The following is an 18,797-nucleotide window of genomic DNA, read 5'->3' on the forward strand; positions in this document are numbered from 1 at the left end:
AGGCAAGTGGCTTCCTTTTATGTCCGGTTTATTAGGTTTCATTGTCAGTTGTACTTCTCCAATTCTCACTCTCTTTATAACCCATAAAAATAAGTAAATATAGAGGGCTGTTGCTTGTTCTTTGTTTTTTTTTGTTTTTTTTGTTTGTTTGTTTGTTTTGAGATGGAGTCTCGCTCTGTCACCCAGGCTGGAGTGCAGTGGCATGATCTCGGCTCACTGCAAGCTCCGCCTCCCTGACTCACGCCATTCTCCTGCCTCAGCCTCCCGAGTAGCTGGGACTACAGGCTCCCGCCACCACGCCCAGCTAATTTTTTGTATTTTTAGTAGAGACGGGGTTTCACCGTGTTAGCCAAGATGGTCTCGATCTCCTGACCTCGTGATCCACCCGCCTCAGCCTCCCAAAGTGCTGGGATTACAGGCGTGAGCCACCATGCCCTGCCTTTTTTTTTTTTTGAGACCGAGTCTCACTCTGTTGCCCAGGCTGGAGTGCAATGGTGTGATCTTGGCTTCTGCAACCTCTGCCTCCCGGGTTCAAGCAATTCTCCTGCCTCAGCCTCCTGAGTAGCTGGGACTACAGGTGCATGCCACCACACCCGGCTAACTTTTGTAATTTTAGTAGAGACAGGTTTTCACCATATTGGCCAGGCTGGTCTTGAATTCCTGACCTCATGATCCGCCTGCCTTGGCCTCCCAAAGTGCTGGGATTACAGGCGTGAGCCACCGTGCCCAGCCGAGATATTTTGATATAGGCATACAGTATGTAATAATCACATCAGGGTAAATGGGGTATTCATCACCTCAAGCATTTATCATTTCTTTGTGTTATAAACATTCCAATTATACTTTAGTTATTTAAAAATATGCGGTAGATTATTGTTGATTGTAGTCACCCTGTTGTACTATCAAAGACCAGATCTTATTCATTCCATCTAATTATGTTTTTGTACCCATTAACCATGCCCACTTTAACCCACCCACCCCCACCTTCTTTCCAGCCTCTGATAACTTACATCATTCTATTTTCTGTCATCATGAGTTCAATTGTTTTGATTTTTAGCTCTCACAAATGCATGAGACAATGGGAAGTTTGTCTTTCTGTGCCTGGCTTATTTTTCTTAACATAATGTCCTCCAGTTCCATCCATGTTGTTGCAGATGACAGGACTCCTTTTTTTATGGCTGAATACTACTCCACTGTGTATATGTACCACATATTCTTTTTTTTTTTTTTTTGTGAGATGGATTTTCACTCTTGTTGTCTAAGCTGGAGTGCAATGGCACAATCTTGGCTCACCTCAACCTCCACCTCCGGGATTCAAGAGATTCTCCTGCCTCAGCCTCCTGAGTAGCTGGGATTACAGGCATGCGCCATCATGCCCAGCTAATTTTACATTTTTAGTAGAGATGGGGTTTCTTCATGTTGGTCAGGCTGGTCTCGAACTCCCAACCTCAGGTGATCCACCCACCTTGGCCTCCCAGAGTGCTGGAATTACAGGCGTGAGCCACCGTGCCTGGTCATGTACCACATATTCTTTATCCATTCATCTGTTGATGAATGGATAAAGGTTGTTTCCAAATCCTGGCTATTGTGAATAGTGCTGCAACGAACATGGGCGTACAGGTATCTCTTCGATATACTTTCTTGATAATTGGCTCAAATTATATATATATACTTTCTTTTGGTTATATATACCTAGCAGTACGATTGATGGATCATATGGCAGCTCTATTTTTAGTTTTTTGAGGAACCTCCGTGCTGTTCTCCATAGTGGCTATACTAATTTATATTCCCACCAACAGCATACAAGTGTTCTGTTTTCTCCACATCCTCACCAGCCTTTCTTATTGCCTGTCTTTTGGATAAAAACCATTTTAACTGTGGTGAGATGATATCACATTGTAGTTTTGATTTGCCTTTTGCTGACAATCAGTAATATTGAGCACCTTTTCATATATCTGTTTGCCATTTGTATGTTGTCTTTTGAGAAATGCCTATTCAGATCTTTTACCCTCCCTTCTTTTTTTGCCTCAAAAAGTGACGTTTATTCAAAGAAAAAAATTACAAGATGTCCATCCCTTGGCTCTCTTTCCTTCCGCCTCCTGCTGCTCCTCAGTTTCCCAAGAATGAATCCTGACTGAGGCTAGGTAGCAGGATAGCCCCTCAGATGAGGTCAGCAGCATTGAGGGCCATCTCCTCAATGGAATGTTGTATAAGGTCTCAATTTCTTAAAGAGTCCTCTTGTCTTCTTCTGTCACCATGTTAATAGCCACACCCTTATGGCCAAACCAACCACCTTGACCGATTCTGTGGATACAGTTTTCCCTGTTGGTGGGAAGGTCACAGTTGATAACTAAAGAAACCTGCTGCACATAAATGCCTCTGGCTGCGGGTCAGTGGTAATCAATACTCTGTGAGAGCCAGAACAAAACTCCCTCATGATCACATTTCATTCTTTTGGTCCGTATCTCCATGCATGGCAGAGACAGTGAAGTCCCAAGCATGCATCTTCTCAGTGAGCCAATCTACCTTCTTCTTTTTTTTTTTTTTTTTTTTTTTTTTGAGACAGAGTCTTGCTCTGTCACCCAGGCTGGAGTGCAGTGGCACACTCGGCTCACTGCAAGCTCCACCTCCTGGGTTCATGCCATTCTCCTGCCTTAGCCTCCTAGTAGCTGGGACTACAGGCACCTGCCACCACGCCCAGCTAATTTCTTTTTGTATTTTTAGTAGAGATGGGGTTTCACCGTGTAAGCCAGGATGGTCTGGATCTCTTGACCTCGTGATCCACCCGCCTCGGCCTCCCAAAGTGCTGGGATTACAGGCGTGAGCCACTGCATCCAGCCGAGCCAATCCACCTTCTTTCCAGTATTGATGAAGATGACTGCCTGGGTGACAGTCAGGGTTTCATACAAGTCACACAGTGTGCTCAGCTTCCACTCCTCGTGTTCCACATTGATGTAGAATTGGTGGATCCCCTCCAGGGTCAACTCTTCCTTCTTGACAGGAATCCAAATGGGGTCCCTCATGAACTTCTTGGTCACCTCAAGCACATCAGAAGGCCTTGTGGCTGATAGCAAAACCACGTGGGTGTTGCTGTTGAGCTTTTGGAGTATGTCATAGATTGAGTCCTTGAATCCATGGCTTAACATTCCATCACTTCGTCCAGTACAAACATCTTGATGTATTTGGGAGACAGGTATCTCTGGTTAAGCATATCAGACATGTGGCCAGGGGTACCCACGATGATATGGGGAACTTCCATCTGCAGTTTCAGCACCTCAGCATGCACATTGGTGTTCCCAGTACAGGCATGACAGGAGGCACTCATATAGTCTCCTAGTGTCATGATCACCTTCTCTATGTTTTGAGCCAATTATCAAGTGGATGCTAGGACCAAGGCATGGGTAGCCTTTAGATCTAATTCAATCTACTGCAGAATTGATATGGCAAAGGTGGCCATTTTCCCAGTCCCAGATAGGGCTTGAGTGATCACATCATAACCCTTGATACAAGAAGAATGGCTCACTGCTGGATGGCAGAGGACTTCTCAAAACCATAGGCATAGATGCCATGGAGGAGGGATTCCAAGAGGTTCATATCATCAAAACTGTCAACAATCTCATTTCAGTTTCTCTCAATGATGCCTTCAGGCTCCATCTCATCGGGACCATTGTCTCTGGATCAGAAATACTCACTCTTGGCCGGGCGCAGTGGCTCACGCTTATAATCCCAGCACTTTGGGAGGCTGAGGCGGGCAGATCACAAGGTCAGGAGTTTGAGACCAGCCTGATCAACATGGTGAAACCCCATCTCTACTAAAAATACAAAAATTAGCTGTGCGTGGTAGCCCATGCCTGTAATTCCAGCTACTCAGGATGCTGAGACAGGAGAATCGCTTGAATCTGGGAGGCAGAGTTTACACTGAGCCAAGATCATGCCACTGCACTCCAGCCTGGGTGATAGAGCAAGACTCCCCTTTAGAAAAAAAAAAAGAAATACTCACTCTCAGACATGATCCTTAGAAACTCTCTTTTGCCCATTTTTAAATCAGATTATTAGATTTTTTTTCCTATTGAGTTGTTTGAGCTCTTTATATATTGTTATTAATCCCTTGTTAGATTGACAGTTTGTAACTATTTTCTCCCATTCTGTGGGTTGTCTCTTCACTTTGTTGACTGTTTCCTTTGCTGTGCAGAAGCTTTTTAACTTAATGTGATCCCATTTGTCCATTTTGCTTTGGTTGCCTTTGCTTGTGGGGTATTACTCAAGAAATCTTTGTGCCCAGACCAATGTCTTGGAGATTTTCCCCAATGTTTTTGTTTGTTTGTTTCTTTGTCTTAGCATTTCTTTTAGTAGTTTCATAGTTTGAGGTCTTAATTTGAAGTTTTTTTTTATTATTATACTTTAAGTTCTAGGGTACATGTGCACAATGTGAAGGTTCGTTACATAGGTATACATGTGCCATGTTGGTTTGCTGCACCCATTAACTCATCATTTACAATAGGTATTTCTCCTAATGCTATCCCTCCCCCGTCCCCCATCCCATGACAGGCCCCTGGGTGTGATGTTCCCCGCCCTGTGTCCAAGTGTTCTCATTGTTCCATTCCCACCTATGAGTGAGAACATGCAGTGGTTGGTTTTCTGTCCTCGTGATAGTTTGCTCAGAATGATGGTTTCCAGCTGCATCCATGTCCCTGCAAAGGACAGGAACTGATCCTTTTTTATGGCTGCATAGTATTCCATGGTGTATATATGCCACATTTTCTTAATCCAGTCTATCATTGATGGACATTTTGGTTGGTTCCAAGTCTTCGCTATTGTGAATAGTGCCACAATAAACATACGTATGCATGTGTCTTTATAGTAGCATGGTTTATAATCCTTTGGGCATTTATCTAGTAATTGAATCACTGGGTCAAATGATATTTCTAGTTCTAGATCCTTGAGGAATCGCCACACTGTCTTCCACAATGGTTGAACTAGTTTACACTCCCACTAACAGTATAAAAGTGTTCCTGTTTCTCCACATCCTCTCCAGCATCTGTTGTTTCCTGACTTTTTAATGATCGCCATTCTAACTGGTGTGAGATGGTATCTCATTGTGGTTTTGATTTGCATTTCTCTGATAATCAGTGATGATGAGCATTTTTTCATGTGTCTGTTGGCTGCATGAATGTCTTCTTTTGAGAAGTGCATATTCATATCCTTTGCCCACTTTTTGTTGGGGTTGTTTTTCTCTTGTAAATTTGTTTAAGTTCTTCGTAGATTCTGGATATGAGCCCTTTATCAGATGGACAGATTGCAAAAATTTTCTCCTATTCTGTAGGTTACCTGCTCACTCTGATGGTAGTTTATTTTGCTGTGCAGAAGCTCTTTAGTTTAATTAGATCCGATTTGTCTATTTTGGCTTTTGTTGCCATTGCTTTTGGTATTTTAGTCATGACGTCCTTGCCCATGCCTATGTCCTGAATGGTATTTCCTAGGTTTTCTTCTAGGGTTTTTATGGTTTTAGGTCTAACATTTAAGTCTTTAATCCATCTTGAATTAATTTTTGTATAAGGTGTAAGGAAGGGATCCAGTTTCAGCTTTCTACATATGGCTAGCCAGTTTTCCCAGCACCATTTATTAAATAGGGAATCCTTTCCCCATTTTTTGTTTTTGTCAGGTTTGTCAAAGATCAGATGGTTATAGATGTGTGGTGGTATTTCTGAGGCCTCTGTTCTGTTCCATTGGTCTATATATCTGTTTTGGTCCCAGTACCATGCTGTTTTGGTTACTGTAGCCTTGTAGTATAGTTTGAAGTCAGGTAGCATGATGCCTCCAGCTTTGTTCTTTTTGCCTAGAATTGTCTTGGCAATGCGGGCTCTTTTCTGGTTCCATATGAACTTTAAAGTAGTTTTTTCCAGACCTGTGAAGAAAGTCGTTGGTAGCTTGATGGGAATGGCATTGAATCTATAAATTACCTTGGGCAGTATGGCCATTTTCACGATATTGATTCTTCCTATCCATGAGCATGGAATGTTCTTCCATTTGTTTGTGTCCTCTTTTATTTCGTTGAGCAGTGGTTTGTAGTTCTCCTTGAAGAGGTCCTTCACATCCCTTGTAAGTTGGATTCCTAGGTATTTTATTCTCTTTGAAGCAATTGTGAATGGGAGTTCACTCATGATTTGGCTGTTTGTCTGGTACTGGTATATAGGAGCGCTTGTTATTTTTGCAGTTTGATTTTGTATCCTGAGACTTTGCTGAAGTTGCTTATCAGCTTAAGGAGATTTTGGGCAGAGATGATGGGGTTTTCTAAATATACAATCATGTCATCTGCAAACAGGGACAATATGACTTCCTCTTTTCCTAATTGAATACCCTTTATTTCTTTCTCTTGCCTGATTGCCCTGGCCAGAACTTCCAGCACTATGTTGAATAGGAATGGTGAGAGACGGCATCCCTGTCCTGTGCCAGTTTTCAAAGGGAATGCTTCGAGTTTTTGCCCATTCAGTATGATATTGGCTGTGGGTTTGTCATAAATAGCTCTTATTATTTTGAGATACGTTCCATCAATACCTAGTTTATCGAGAGTTTTTAGCATTAAGGGCTGCTGAATTTCGTCAAAGGCCTTTCCTGCATCTATTGAGATAATCGTGTTTTTTTTCTGTTGTTGGTTCTGTTTATGTGATGGATTATGTTTATTGATTTGCGATATTGAACCAGCTTTGCATCCCAGGGATGAAGCCAACTTGATCATGGCGGATAAGCTTTTTCATATGCTGCTGGATTCAGTTTGCCAGTATTTTATTGAGGATTTTCACATCCATGTTCGTCAGGGATATTGGTCTAAAATTCTCTTTTTTGGTTGTGTCTCTGCCAGGCTTTGGTATCAGGATAATGCCGGCCTCATAAAATGTGTTAGGGAGGATTCCCTCTTTTTCTATTGATTGGAATCGTTTCAGAAGGAATGGTACCAGCTCTTCTTTGTACCTCTGGTAGAATTCAGCTGTGAATCCGTCTGGTCCTGGACTTTTTTTGGTAGGCTATTAATTATTGCCTCAATTTCAGAGCCTGTTATTGGTGTATTCAGAGATTCAGCTTCTTCCTGGTTTAGTCTTGGGAGGGTGTATGTGTCCAGGAATTTATCCATTTCTTCTAGATTTTCTAGTTTATTTGTGTACAGGTGTTTATAGTATTCTTTGATGGTAGTTTGTATTTCTGTGGGATCGGTGGTGATATCCCCTTTATTATTTTTTATTGCGTCTATTTGATTCTTCTCTCTTTTCTTCATTAGTCTTGCTAGCAGTCTATCAATTTTGTTGATCTTTTCAGAAAAACGGCTCCTGGATTCATTGATTTTTTTGAAGGGTTTTTTGTGTCTCTGTCTCCTTCAGTTCTGCTCTGATCTTAGTTATTTCTTGCTTTCTGCTGGCTTTTGAATTTGTTTGCTCTTGCTTCTCTAGTTCTTTCAATTGTGATGTTAGGGTGTCAATTTTAGATCTTTCCTGCTTTCTCTTGTGGGCATTTAGTGCTACAAATTTCCGTCTACAGACTGCTTTAAATGTGTCCCAGAGATTCTGGTACGTTGTGTCTTTGTTCTCATTGGTTTCAAAGAACATCTTTATTTCTGCCTTCATTATTTACCCAATAGTCATTCAGGAGCAGGTTGTTCAGTTTTCATGTAGTTGTGTGGTTTTGAGTGAGTTTCTTAATCTTGAGTTCTAATTTGATTGCACTGTGGTCTGAGAGACAGTTTATTGTGATTTCTGTTCTTTTATATTTGCTGAGGAGTGCTTTACTTCCAACTATGTTGTCAATTTTGGAATGAGTATGATGTGGTGCTGAGAAGAATGTATATTCTGTTGATTTGGGGTGGAGAGTTCTGTAGATGTCTATTAGGTCTGCTTGGTGCAGAGCCGAGTTTAAGTCCTGGATATCCTTGTTAAACTTCTTAACCTTCCCCCATTTGTCATTTACTTTTTGACCCTCTTTAATTTTTTTTGTAGTACTAACATTATAAATTTTTATATTGGTAAATTTATTAATGTCTTCTTTATGTTTTCTGAATATTTGTGACATGCCTTAAAAGATTTTTCCCACTGCAGGACAATAAGAAAATACTACACGTGTTGTTTTCTTTTTGTTGTTGTTGCTCGTATTACTTTACTTTTGACATTGACATCTTGTTTTGGTCTGGAATTTATACTGGAGTAAGGCACGAGAAAGGATCCAGCTTTATTTTTTCAGGTAGCTTGACAGATGCCCCAGTTTTATTTATAGGCTGGCTAGTCCAATTTTTTCCTCATCGATTTGAGTTCTTAGAATTGAATATTGATTGGAAGGTCATCTCTTCTGTTTCTCAAGAAATGCACAGTTTATCTAGAACTACTTGCTACAGTATGTAGCTAATGAGCTCTTGAAATGTGACTAGTTTGACCTGAGATATGGTTTTACGTGTAAATATACCCTGCATTTCAAAGGCTTGTTTTTTTTTAAATGTAGATAATCTCATTAATAATTTTGTTTGCACGTTAAAATAACTTTATGGAGATATTGGATTAAATAAGATATTAAAATTAACTTTACCTGTTTCTTTTTACCTTTTAAAATATAGATACTGGAAAAATTTTAATTACATATGTGAGTCATATTACATTTCTGTTAGACAGTGCTTCTCTAGAACAAAGGTCAACAAACTACCTGTTTTTGTATGGCCTATGAGCTTAAGGATTTTTTTATACATCTTTAAGGAATTATATGTGGCACATACATCTCTTTACAGAAAACGTATGTTGACTCCTGCTCCAAAATAGCCCACAGAATTGCTCATTTTGCTTTGAGACATCCGGTGACAAGGGAGGCAGTTTATTTTAGAAGTCTTTATATTTGTAGGCCTAGGTAGTTATTAAATGTTTCCCTCTATTGTGTCAAATGCTTCCCTGCAATCTTTACTCCTTGGTCAATGATGTCTTATAAAGTAAGACAGAATAAGTCATCATTGTGACATCTAACTCTAGGTACTTAAAGGACTATCAGTTTCTCTTTCCAAGCTAAATATTTTTATTTTCTCAATTATATGTTATGTCTAATAGTTTCTGGATTAGCATTCTTCTTTTCTGCCTTCTTTGTGTATATGCCGTATTTTACAGCATCCTACTTAAATTGTTAACTGAGAATTGAAGAGAATGTTAGGGTTGGTCAGAGCAGTACGGAATTTAGCACCTCTGCAGCCTCCATAGATAGCTCTTGGTACACTCCAAAATAACAGCATTAAATATAGAACTATAGTACATAAGTGTTGGTGTTCTCATTTTATAGCTGAGGTTAGGTGTTGAGATGGACCAGTGAGAGCTATGCCAAGAAGAGAATCTGATCTCCTGATTCTGGTCCTCAGGCTTGCATCCTCAGAGAGCAGATTGCCTTCTTGGTGATTGGGGTCAGGGAAGAGAAATAATTATTAGACTATTGGCTCCTGTTGTGTTTTGCTCTCAGCTAAAGTCTGAAGGTTGATGACCTATTTGGGGAGAGCCTAAAGAAATTCGATGTTATTCCAATGTTAAGAATATCTACACTGTTCACCTCAAACTGTTCAGTGCCTTCTTAATAATACTCCCTCTTGCTGATAATAATTTTTCTTAGGTCACCTCACATTGGCCATTAGGTAAAGTTTGTTTGGCTGTATTAGGCTTATGTGTAACTAGAAAGGAAAACATGAACCATCCACTATTCAGCCCTTTAGCCTTTCTCAGATAGTGTATATGTAGTGAAATAGAATCATCTGTTCATCCAGCAAGTTTACCTTGGTGCAGATTCGAAGTAGGGTTTGTAAAAGCATGACCATTTTCAGTGGATTGTTGAGAGCTTAAAATCCACATAGATAGACCTCAGTTGGTGGGAAAAAAAAAAAAAAAAAGCCACATAGGGAAAGAATGGCAAGGTGGCCAGATACATGGACTGTCTCGTTGCATGCTTTTGAGCTAGCAGAGTGGGAGGCCATGCAGACTTCAGCTCTTTCAGCACAAGGGCCATTAAGACATTTAATAACCCATTGAGGATATACAGAGCCTTATGGATCAGTTTGTCTGTGGACCGCAAGTAAGGAAATGCTTGTTGCCCTTAGAACACCACTGAGACCATGGAAGGTGAAGGAAGGCATAAAAGTCACAATGTTTGTTTTCATGACTTGGTCGTGGACCTCACAAACTTACAGTCCTATGGGGGAGATAAGAAATTAATCAGATAATCACAAAAGTAAACATGATTACAAACTGATAAGTTCTCTGAAGGAAAAATAGAGTGCAGTAGAGACTCTAAAAAGGGGGCATCAGTTTAGATTGGGAGTATGGAGAGAGCTTGTTTGAGAAAATGGCATTTAAGCAGACCTGAAAATTGAGGAGTTAGCTAGAACATGTAGGGAAGCAAATTCCAAGCTGAGGACTATCATGCAGGGAGAACTAAGTATGACAAAAAGGCTTTAGTGCCTTTGGAGAAATGAAGGAAGTGTGGCTGTAATTTGTTTTTTGTTTGTTTGTTTGGAGACAGGGCCACACTCTGTCACCCAGGCTAGAGTGCAGTACAATCATGGCTCACTGCAGCCTTGACTTCCAGGGCTCAAGCAGTCCTCCTGCCTTAGCCTCCTGAGTAGCTGCACTCACTACCATGCCTGGCTTATTTTTTATTTTTATTTTTTGTGGAGACAGAGTCTTGCTCTGTTGCCTGGGCTGTTCTCAAACTCCTGGGCTCAAGCGATCCTCTCACTTCAGCCTCCCAAAGTGTTGGGATTATAGGCGTGAGCTACCATGCGCAACAGGGATGTTGTGAGGTAGAAGAAAAATGAAAGAGCCTTGAAGGATTTTTTTCTCCTAAATTGATCTAGTCTCCCAGAGAGAGTAGATATGAAGGCCCTCTTATCAGTTACATGATCCCAGTATTTTCTATTGCTATTCTAATTGTAGACCTTGGTATTATAATGAAGTAGTAGAACCAGAACAAAGCAATATGGTTCTCTTTGAACATGTTATTTTATAAACAATAAGAATAATCCCAGCAGAACAGCAGAACCATCCCAGCGGAACCAACCATCATTTTTCTATCTCCTTCCAGTCTTTTTGTTATGTAGGTCATAGGGGTTTGTTATACAGATTATTTGGTCACCCAGGTATTAAGCCTAGTGCCCATTAGTTATTTTTCCTGATCCTCTCCCTCCTCCCACCCTCCACCCTCCAATAGGCCCCAGTATCTGTTGTGTCTATTGTTCCCCTCTATGTGTCCATGTGTTCTCATCATTTAGCTCCCATGTATAAGTGAGAACATGTGGTATTTGGTTTTCTGTTCACTACTTTGCTAAGGATAATAGCCTCCAGCTCCATCTGTGTTCCTGCAAAGGACATAATCTTGTTCTTCTTAACGATTGCGTACTATTCCATGGTATATATGTACCACGTTTTCTTTATCCAGTCTACCATTGGTAGGCATTTAGGTTGATTCCATGTCTTTGCTATTGTGAATAGTGCTGCAGTGAACACATATGTGCATGTGTCTTTATGATAGAACGATTTATGTTCCTTTGAGTATATACCCAGTAATGGGTTTGCTGGCTCGAATGGTAGTTGTTTTTAGGTCTTTGAGGAATTGCCACACTGTTTTCCACAATGGCTGAACTAATTTACACTCCCACCAGCAGTGTATAAGCGTTCCTTTTTCTGTGCAACCTTGCCAGCACCTGTTATTTTTTTACTTTTTAGTAATAGCCATTCTGACTTTTTCTGTGCAACCTTGCCAGCACCTGTTATTTTTTGACTTTTTAGTAATAGCCATTCTGACTAATGTGAGATGGTATCTTATTGTGATTTTGATTTGCATTTCTCTAATGATCAGTGATATTGAGCTTTTTTTCATATGTTTGTTGGCTGCATGTTTGTCTTCTTATGAAAAGTGTCTGTTCATGTCCTTTGCCCACTTTTTAATGAAACTATTTATTTTTTTCTTGTAAATTTGTTGAAGTTCCTTACAGATGCTGGATATTAGACGTTTGTCAAATGCATAGTTTGCAAAAATTTTCTCTCATTCTGTAGGTTGTCTGTTCACTCTTTTGATAGTTTCTTTTGCTATGCAGAAGCTCCTCAGTTTAATTAGTTCCCAATTTTCATGTTTTTAAAGAGGCCACCTTTCAAGGAGTTTGTACCATAACTGACTTGCTTTTTGGTCATCTAGGCCAAGCTTATCCAGTCTGTTGCCCGCAGGCCACATGCAGCTCAGGAAAAATTTGTATACTTTCTTAAAACATTATGGTTTTGTGTTTTTTTTGCGATTTTTTTTTTTAGCTCATTAGCTATCATTAGTGTTACTATATTGTATGTGTGGCCCGAGACAATTCTTCAAGTGTGGCCCAGGGAAGCCAAAAGATTGGATACTTCTGAAGGGTTCTTAGAAGTAATGCTTCTGTTGATATATTTTTGTACACGGCCTTCTCTTTCAGATTATTTTCTGTGGGATAAATTTTGTGAAGGTTACTTAACCACAGTTAAAATAAATGAAAATATTAATGACTCCAGATTTGCTATTATGTGGCTTCCCAAAGCAATTTTCTTTATGAAGTTTTTACTAATTTGGACATCTGTATCAAATGTTGTGCTTAGTTTCAAGTCAGATAAATGGTACATTGTGGTTGTGAACTTACCTTTTTGCTTCTGTGTTTGGCGTATAGTGCACCCCTGAAGAACCCAGGGGCCATATTGGTATGAGTCTTGTACTTGAAGTGTTTTAAATCTTTTCCTCTTAGGTCTCATCTGTTGAATTTTGGGTGTTTTCTAACATTAGCTCCTATCATTCTCTCCCTTACTCACTATGGCCACACTGACTACTTTGCTATTCTTTGAACAAGACAACTGAGGCCTCTGGGGGGCCTTAGTACTACCTTTTATCTGAAACCCTCTTCCCCCATTTCTTTTTTGTTTGTTCTTTTTGAGACAGAGTCTCGCTTTGTTGCCCAGGCTGGAGTGCGATGGCACAGTCTTGGCCTACTGCAACCTCCACCTCCTAGGCTCAAGCTATTCTCATGCCCCAGCCTCCCAAGTAGCTGGGATTACAGCTGTGTGCTACCACACGTGGCTGATTTTTAGTATTTTTTAGTAGAGATGGGGTCTCATCATATTGCCCAGGCTGGTCTTGAACTCTTGACCTCAGGTGATCCACCTGCCTCGGCCTCCCAAAGTGCTAGATTTACAGTCATGAGCCACCACACCAGGCCTTCCCCCACATTTCTAAATGGAGCACTTTCTCACTTAGACACTGCTCAAATGTCTAGCCCCTGTATCCTCTTTTTCCGTATTCCTCTTACTTGCATTTTCTGTCTACTTACTTACTTAGTAGAGATGGGGTCCAGGCTGGTGTTGAACTCCTGGCTTCAAGCAATCCTCCTGCCTTGGCCTCCCAAAATGCTAGGATTACAGATGTGAGTCACCATGCCTGGCCAATTTATTTCTTTTTTACCCTAATTTTATTTTTCTTTAAAATGCTTATTATGACCTGAAAAAATTAGATGTGTTTTTCTGACTTTTTTCCAGACTGCAATGTAAGTTTTATGAGCGCAGGGAATTTTTTCTATTTTGTTCACTGCTCTATACCAAGTACTTTGCATACTTGGCTCAATGACCTTCAGGTATCTATTAGGTGAATGAATTGTATCCTGGCAAATGATGAGTTCATTACTTGATCAGAGAGTAGAACCCACATTTTAGAGTTGGAAAGTTCCTCAAAGATTATCTCATTCTAGTGCAACCTTTATTTTAAACTGAGACTGAAAGAGGTGAAGTATCTTTTCATAAGAACACACAGCTTTTATTAGACAGACTTGAACCTGACAGACCAATAGTTTATACTATTTTACCTGGTGGATAATAAAGTTATTTTTATTTGTTTTGCTGCTCTGTATGATTTGTGGAAAAGGAGGGCAGGTTTAAGCTATATAATCTGATAGATAATGCTGTTATTTACAAGGCTGAATTTTATATTAAAATTAGCATCTTAAGCTATATGACCCAAGGTACATTTTAACATTTGAAAACGAAAGTGGTCCTTGGCTTTTTCCTGAGCCTTTGTATTCTGTTTGTCATACTCACATAGCTGGAGTATTTCCAAAGAGGTGGTTTAGACTGGGGCTGTAGGTCTGAGCTGCCCTTTAGCCATAACTTAACTATGGAATTCTGCCTCATGGATGATGCCACACTATTTCTAGACATGGGTGAACTGCTTGGTAGTTGAGTTATTTGACTGCAAGGATAAGTTCTTTTGTGCTACTTCAAATCAGGGATGTGGTTATGAGTGACAAGAGGAGTCCAAGAACAGGAGTGATAATATAACCAGGTATCATGGAGGCTGTACTAGGGTGTGGCAAGCTGCAGGGATTTGAACAGTGGAAGTTACTAATTATCCATTGTAATCTCCCACCATTGTCATAACTCGGTTTGTATAGTTTTCATATTTCTAGTTGAATTCCAGAGAAAGGGAATTTTATTGACCCAGTTCATTTTTTAACACCTAGCTGTGACATAGTTCATCCTAATGATAGGGCCCTAGAATCCTTGACTACTTAGTAAAAGAAGTTCTAGGGCCAGGTGTGGTGGTTCATGCCTGTAATCCAAGTACTTTTGGAGGCCGAGGCAGATAGATCACTTGAGCCCAGGAGTTCAAGACCAGTCTGGGCAACATGGTGAAATGCCATCTCTGCAAAAAATACAAAAAATACAAAAATATATATATAAAAAATACAAAAATTACATATGCCTGTAGTCCCAGCTACTTGGGAGGCTGAGGTGGGAGGATCACCTGAGCCTGGGGAGGTAAAGGCTGCAGTAAGCTGAGATTGTGCCACACTACACTCCAGCCTGGGCAACCGAGTGAGACCCTGTCTTAAAAAAAAAAAAAAAAAAGTCTGTTTCCTTTAGCATGCAGCTGTGAATGTGGCCACTAAGAAGATAAGATGGACATGACAAGCTTGATGATAGATAGCATAACCTCCCTCATTGCCCACTGGGAGAATATTCCATCTCCAAAGTTGCTGTCACTGGAGCTACCAAAAAATGCCTATCCACCCTGAGCCTTCTACCCCTTGTTCTGCACTAAGAGCTGATCCTGATACTGCAATAGCCTCACCTCTCATAGTGGGACAGAGAATATGGGCCCAGGGAAAGGAGCTGGCATCTGCTGTGCAGTGAGCACAGCTGTGCTACCACTGTTGAGGTCTCTTGGGCAAAGGCAATGATGGCAGCCAGCTACAGATGTTGTACATGAGTTTGGCCATCTGGCTCTGAAACTGTTTTCAGAAGCCAATGATGCTGGCAGTGGAATGGAGGAGGCTGTCATTCTCAGCTTACTTGGGCAGCTTACAGTGTCAGCTTCAGCAGTCTAGAGGCACAGGGTCCAGGTGAACAGAAATAGTAATAGGCACACAGCTTTATACAAGAGTGACCAAACCCTTGTGCACTAATGATTCCCACACACTTTTATAAAAGTTTGTATTCCTGAATGGCTATTTCTGCTGGTGATTCTGTACATCCTCTGCCCTGGCTAGGCTGGCTTGCCCTCTGGTGCTCTTGACCAAGGTCATGTAGTTGTGGAAGTTTATGCAATACCAGCATGGTTTGTGAACCTGGCACAAGCCAGGCCACATACTATTCAGTTTGAACACAAGCCAGCTAGCTAAGGAGATAACTGCTTGAGGAACAAGGAAGAGGAATCTACTTTGAGTGGGCGAAAACAGGCCATTGTGGAGCTGCAGTGCGCTGCAGTGTAGCATTTATTTCTTTTTCCTTCAACTTGTCTAAATCTGGCTTTGGAAAGGAAAGTTTTCAAACTTCACATTTTTTCCCTTGTAGCATAACTTGAATGGAAATAAGTCAGTGTTGTTTTAGGCCAGATTCCAAGTTTTTCCACCTTCTGAGTTACGTAAACTGATCAAGTTGGGAAGCCAAGAGTTTTAGCCTGTATTTAACCTTTTGCAGTTTGTCATCTTTTGAGTAACATTCTGTCTTCCTTTAAAAAAAAAAAAAATCAGGTCCTGGCTTATAGTGCTCACACTGTTTGGTGATTTATGAATCCTATATTTTAATATTTTACTTGATTGTGGTTTTCATACCCAGGAAGGATTTTCTTGTAAAAACATGGAAACTGCATTGTGTGGTAGCAAGGGTGAGCTTTTTGTTTTCTTTTGTTCTGTTTTAACAGATGGAGTCCATCTATCTTTGCGTTTAAAAGCTTAGCACACTCTCAGTTTACACTTTTATAAACACTTGTCTCTTCAGCATTGTATTGAAGATGAACTATAAAGTTAGTCTTTGCTTTCAAAGCATTTATAGTTTGAGGGACTGTACAGAAAGAAGTCATTAGGAATATATAGTCCACAGGACAAAGCTTGAGCAGCCACATAAATAACAGAAACATCTTGTTCAAGGTCACATAAGTACACACTGCTATGACCAGGCAGAGTTGATGGGATGGGGGGAAATGCTTGTTTAGTTCAGAGAAGTCATAACTCCTCCTGATGAGAACTTTTTTTGAGGAAAAAATAGACTTTAGGAACTGAAATGGAAGGTGGAAATTTGGCAGACTGAGGCAGAGAGGATGTTTTAGAAGAGGGTATAGCTTGTGTTGGGACTTGCTGACAGTAGTTAGATAGGGCTAAGGCTATGAGCAGGTGAGACCAACAGAGGATATGTTAATTGAAGGGTTAGGAATGGGAAGCCAGCTAGGAGGGTCTGGTGAAATTTTTTGAAAACTGAGAGCAAAGACCTGGGTTGTCTTTCAAAAGAGAATGGACCCACTTCAGTCTGAGAAGGGTGGCACAGAAAAAACTCATTTGAAACAGCATTAAGAACTGATCAGAGGAATGTTAAAGTCCAGGGAGGAGAAGAAATTAGACTATCAAAGCTCAGGCAGTATATGCACAAGGCCAGACTAAAGCTTCATCTGTCTATAGGAGAGCATCACCTGGATTGAAACAGAGTTCCCCAGTTGTTTGCTGACTGATGGAGAGTAACAGGCAGTGGGGCGTAAGCTAGGTTTGTGGACTCAGATGTGGGCATCAGCATTTACTAGCTATATGACATTGAGCAAGTAATTTAACCTTTAAGCCTCAGTTTACTTACCTGAGTTAATACTACTCGTTGGGTTGTTAAGAGGATTATGTGAGGCAGTGCGTGAAACCACCAACACAATACTTAGGCTTATTAGGTGTTGAATAATCTTAGCGTCCTTGCCTGTGACTTAAATGTAATGCTCAATAATCATAAAATTACCCAACTAGTTTGACCAGTTCTCTCCCACACCCCTAGTCTGGCCTCAGTTTCCTTGGTCAGGTGCTTGTTTGAATTGACTGTGACTAGAACTGACAGATTGGCAGACTTCACAAGGACCTCTTTATATAGGGAATGTGTGATTATGTAAACAGCAGATTTTAAGTCCAAATGCCCCAGGTCACTGCCCTGGACTGCAAGATTTTACTAGGAACACAGGAAGTACCAATTTTGAACTCTGAGGTGGTTCTACTCTGCCGGCTTATTTTCTTGTCCATTCCCAACTATTCCCACCCCTGCCGCCAAGCAACCAACCCACAAAGAAAGTTACTAGTGTCATAGAAAACACAAAACAGACTAGAATCAAGTCTCAGCCCCACACAGTAAATATTGTTAAAGAAATATGTTTAGTTCTGAATCTCAGGGGAGTGTTTAGGAATCCGTGCACTTAGACAGTATCTATCTGCAGAGCTACCTCTACATTTTAACTTAGGTTAGTTGTTTCCCTTGGAATTCTTCTCCGTGTTTTCGATGTTTTCACCTATTGTCATACCATTAAGGTCTGGCCCCTGTGCCACCACCTACAGAAAGCCTTTCCTAATTTCTCTATTCATGTCTTCTCTGAAAGTGATCTTTCTTCTTTCTGTGAAGTCCAACTTTTAAAAATATGTTTACAAAAATACTTCTTAGATCCTTAATGCATTGTTCCTAAGTTAGAGTTCTCTGTGAATTTATTCTATGTGATCTTCTAGTGCTAGTATATAAACTCCTTAAGAACAAGAATTTGCTCATGATAGTATTCCCCTGCAGTGTGTAGATTACATAAGTGTTGAGTAAATCTTGGAGATCAGGTATCCTCATTCAAGAGGAAAATGAATAAGAGTTCCAGTTCAGAGACCTACAGTGAGTGCTCTCAGCTGCAGGCAGGGATTGATGAGCTGCTTCAACTCTTCCCACCCACCACTGTCAATCCTATACTCTAACTAATGAACTCTGCTCACTTGTCCAAGTGAGTTGACCCTTTGGCCTTTCCATGCCTTTGCCTGTGCACCTTCCGAACTTGGAATACCCTTACTTTCTGGAAAAGTAATCAGCCTCCGGGTCAGATATGGCCTTTGCTCTTTGGTGTTCCCTGATGTTGGGACAAATCTGCTCCCTTTTTTTCTCCCCAGTGTCCTGTAGGACATACCTCCAACATAGCGCTTTTAATGTTGCTTATTAGTTATTTACAGTCTGATTTTTTCTGGATCAGGGTTCTTCTTTGGCTTGTTCATCTTTGCAACCTCAGTACTTAGCATCATATCTGGCATCTCCTAAATGTTTTTGGTACCCTTGAATTGAATCCAAAAAAAGTCTCCTGAGGCAAACCAGGTAAGTCCTCTGACCTGAAAGCCAAAGTCAGAGGGAATGTTTAGGACAGACTGCCTGTGCCAAAAAAAGTCTGAACTCAGGCAGCTCTGGCTAGAGCAGTGCCCTTTAGGTTTCTCTAGAAAGGTCACTGGTAATAGGAAGCCTGATTTTGTGAGA

General features: G+C 40.7%; 1 protein-coding gene and 1 pseudogene across 11 annotated transcripts in view; one reads left to right on the forward strand and one right to left on the reverse strand.

The window, feature by feature from the left end:
* Positions 1-18,797, forward strand: part of CPEB3 (cytoplasmic polyadenylation element binding protein 3) — a 248,131-nt gene that overhangs the window by 152,264 nt on the left and 77,070 nt on the right. The gene's annotated exons all lie outside the window — the stretch shown is intronic.
* On the reverse strand, positions 2,000-3,403 carry LOC101178337 (annotated as a pseudogene).

The sequence above is a fragment of the Nomascus leucogenys genome, chromosome 3, assembly GCF_006542625.1.
Source record: "Nomascus leucogenys isolate Asia chromosome 3, Asia_NLE_v1, whole genome shotgun sequence".
NCBI lineage: Eukaryota > Metazoa > Chordata > Mammalia > Primates > Hylobatidae > Nomascus > Nomascus leucogenys.